This window comes from Typopeltis vanoorti, chromosome 5, assembly GCF_054136105.1.
Source record: "Typopeltis vanoorti isolate ZY-2024b chromosome 5, IOZ_Tvanoo_1.0, whole genome shotgun sequence".
Taxonomy (NCBI): domain Eukaryota; kingdom Metazoa; phylum Arthropoda; class Arachnida; order Uropygi; family Thelyphonidae; genus Typopeltis; species Typopeltis vanoorti.
Window position 1 is genome coordinate 114,085,624 of NC_143553.1, and position 4,377 is coordinate 114,090,000.

Genomic DNA, 4,377 nt, shown 5'->3' on the forward strand with positions numbered 1-4,377 from the left:
CAAAGCCCCTCAGCGGGCCTGGCCGGAGAACACTTTCCCCGGAGACTCAAATTGCTCCCTTAAGGCAAAAACCTTAAGAGAGCGAACTCAAATACTCTCGAATCTCATTGCCCAAGGGGGGTAACAGCAACAGCCGAACCTCAGTTAACTTCATTGGAACAGCATTGCTATCCTGTGTTTAAGTAAAGGGTAAAATCTCAAAAAATCAGACGATCTCTAGGCCACTCATTCGTGGGCGAAAGACCGTCTAAATCTCCGCGTTGGTTCCACTCAGTGAAACTCGACCACCGAGCAGAACCGCTCATTCCGAAGAAAATAATTCACCGACAAGAACCCCTCAGCGGTCTGTGCCGGAGAACACTTTCCCCGGAGACTCAAATTGCTCCCTTAAGGCAAAAACCTCAAGAGAGCAAACTCTCGTAACTCATTATCCAATCCAAGGGGGTAACAGCAACAGCCGAACCTCAGTTAAACTTCATTGGTTCAGCATTGCCATCCGTTATCCTCCAAGGATATCTCATCACCCGAGGGGGTAACAGCAACGGCTGAACCTCAGTTAAACTTCATTGGTACAGCATTGCCATATGTAAAGGTAAAGCCGTCTCTAAAAATTCGGACGATCCCCAGGCCACTCATTCGTGGGCGAAAGACCGTCCATCTCAGCGTTGGCTCCACACAGTGATGGCCTTCCACCCACACGCCACCACCGAGCAGAACCGCTCACATTCCGAAGAAAATCATTCACCTACAAAGTCCCTCAGCGGGCCGTGCCGGAGAACACTCTCCCCGGAGACTCAAATTGCTCCCTTAAGGCAAAAACCCTAAGAGAGCGAACTCAAATACTCTCGAATCTCAGAGCCCCTGGGGGATAACAGCAACAGCCGAACCTCAGTTAAACTTCTTTGGTAAAGCACCCTCCAAGGGTATTGGATGTTATCCCACATATTCCTTATAAGGACTGGCTTAAAGGGGCGAAGCAGAAATGCTTTTCATCTTCCCCGTTATCTATAGAGGACAGTGTATGGATAAGGTGTTATTGAGCAATTAAAACTCTGATCATGGCAAGAGGGTAACAGCAATATCCGAACCTCAGTTAGAACTTCATTGGCTACAGCATTGCCATACATATTCCAAACTTAACAGTAGAATATATATAATGAGTAATTTTTCCTTATTTTGGTGTAGCCTGAAACCATTAGTGACACATTTTATTTACTTTAGAGTAATCTATATAATTTATTATTTTTTTACTTTTTATTTTTTCTAATTTGTTGTATTTATATGGTTTAATTTGTTCTAATTTTTATTTTGCATAATGTATTTATATTTGTTTTTTATGTAGAATAGATTTTTTTTATTTAAAGAAGTTCTATTACTTTGATTTATTTCATTGTATTTGATTTATTAGTATAACTAATTCAGTTTAGTTTAATTAGAAAAATTATTTAAACTTCATTTTAATTTATCAGTTATTTAATTAAATTGATCACATAATTAGGATTCCTATAGATCGAAATATTTTCCCTAAAATCCCATCTCTCATCGTATTTGTTTTACTGTTTCCTAGCATATCGGTTAAGCTACAAAGCAAACAAACAGGAAATGAAGCAATCTGCAAATGGTTATTATTTGAATGTCCATAAATCAGCAATGCAAATTTCATCCACATCTGTTTATACGATTTAGATAAACTTTCAATAGTAAGAATTTGCAAATTCTTACTATTCAAATTAAGTTTAGGCTTGTCAATCGTGACTCTACTAAGCATGAAACCTCATTACACAATATGAAATTCTGTGTAAACATTCATAATCTCAAAGTTAATGTTAGCAACAGATTTAAGAGCAAATAATTGTTGCGATGACGTTAAGACTACGCAACAATGAAATTTTTTGTTAGGATTTTAATAGAGCTAATGCTACAGTTTTTTTATTTTATTTTTTTAATGGATGATGGTATTTTAAATGTTGTTGAACTGTTGTTCTGAGAAGAAAGGTGGTTTAACGGAATATACCAGAAGTATTGTACGGAAGCACACATACCTTGGCATTGCGAATTGCAGTCCCACGTAATCAGGTTTTCTAATGATAAGTTCCACGAAATGAAGCCTCACAACCAACAGCATTTATAGCGCTTCTGTTGGGTAGGGTGAATAGATATGTACCTTTAGTAATTCACGGCTGACTGCACTTCGAATAGCCACAAATGAATGTGATAAAAATAGAGCGTTAGTGGCGATAATAAATACCAATATTACGAATTAGGATTTAAATCTATTATAGTTTATCCTGCCAAAATAAGTAAATAAAAATAAAATATGCAAATCCAAGTTCTAGAACCAAACAGGAAAAAAAAAAAAACGATCGCAGTTTTAATTCTTTGTTAAGTAGTTAATCTGTTCAAATTACCAAATTCATAAACAAGATTAAGAGGGTGGGGATAAATCTACACCTTTTTGAAACCGTTTTGTGATAACTGAGTCTCCTACTTCGCATAAACAACAGTATATTTGGCAGAGAGTCTTACTTCTGCATGTTCGTTTTTAAATCTCGGGAAGAACTATGTAAGGTATGTGTTTTCGCTCGAGACACTTTTCGTTTGTGTGTGTGTGAGGTAGCAAGGGCGCTTGAAGGAGAGCAACGCCCACTGCAGTTTAGAAGTTCTAATTACCTTAACAATATTAAACAAACATGCACAGATGACACTTTCACGGCAACCAGTTCGAATTAAGAATGGAAGGTCGGATGAGCTGATACGTATGCATCTCTTGTTGTAATGAGGTAGAAATGCAAATTCCAAGAGATAATGTCATGCAGACATCTAACCGCTAGAATGGCGTTAATTCCTTACTTGATAGCTTCCTTTATGGAGGGTGATTTGCTTCGCTATGGCTACGCTAAAAATAAACAACACTCAATATATTTGTTGACGTCAACTATAATTATATTTACCCCTCCCCCGGCGTGTATAGGAACCCATCCCTTATTTCTAGGTTAAATACTGTGTCGACGTGTATTAATTAGAATATCATTAAAAAGGTGGCCTTTTAAGTGTTAGTTTTTCCCATGGAGACATTTGTAGGTTTAAATCGAATAGGAAAAAGCTTTAGATTATTAAAATAAAGTTCACAGTCTTTTAATAATGTCGAAGAATCTTAAAAATGACGTCACACTCAACATTGTTATAACGTTGTTGTGACGTCATTCAGTGACTTCGTTTATTATCGTTGACAGAGATTGTTCTGACTTAATTACTTACATTTAGCCAATACCAATTGGCCTGAATATGGGTAAACTGGAAGAAAAACTGATACACCTGGACAATCTTTAGTAATAAATCTAAATAGCAGATTTCATTAAAAATCAGTCTGCTGCGAACGGAAAATTATATACGACAGACGGAGAGAGGAAAAGCTGCTTACGTGATTTCTATGTTATTCATTACTTTTGGAACTTCTTAAGTTTCATGGTTTACGTATTAGTTTATCTATTTCTCCTATGGATAATTTTATCTAAGTAGATTTCTTAAGTTCTTACTTAATAAGTATGAGTATTCGTACACGACAATGGACACAATAGCCACAAAGAACTTTATATTAAAAAAAAATACGAATTTTGTTACACGGTTAAGGCAATATTTGTGGAGCCATGTAGTGCTTTGAAGTGTGATATTTAATAAAAATTTCATTGTTGCAATGGAGAACTTATCAAAGAAGGAAGCTTTGAGATGGTTAGCACTCACAGTTGAATTGTCGAAAGTTTAATTTTATTTATGTTTATTTAGTTTATCATAACAGTAACTAACAGTAAATAACAGTATCATAACAGTATCATAGCAGTAACTATCGTGGCATCTCTCTGCTCAGCCGGCCTGGGAAAAGTGTATGCTAAGTGCTTGGAAAGACGGTGCAGGAGTATAGTTGAGTCAAAGTTCCAGGAAGAACAATGTGGCTTTCGTCCTGGTAGAAGCACAACTGACCAAATCTTCACTTTAAGGCAAGTCTTTGAGAAATCTTGGGAATATGCCAAGAATGTCTACACATGTTTTGTGGACTTGGAGAAGGCATATGACCGGGTTCCTCGGGATAAGCTTTGGCAAGTAGTACAGGAGTATGGAGTGGATGGTCAACTATTAGCTGCCATCAAGTCCCTGTATGAATGCCCAGAGTTTTGTGTCAGGGTAAACAGCACAAAGTCTGAACCTTTCACAGTCTCTATTGGCCTCCGCCAAGGGTGTGTTCTGTCACCACTCCTTTTCATAATATTTATGGACTGGATTGATAGGCACAGCCGAGGCAGTGAGCGTGTCAGAATTGGAAAATGTAGCATTGGACATCTGCTTTTTGCAGATGACCTAGTTCTGATTAGCTCTTCCACA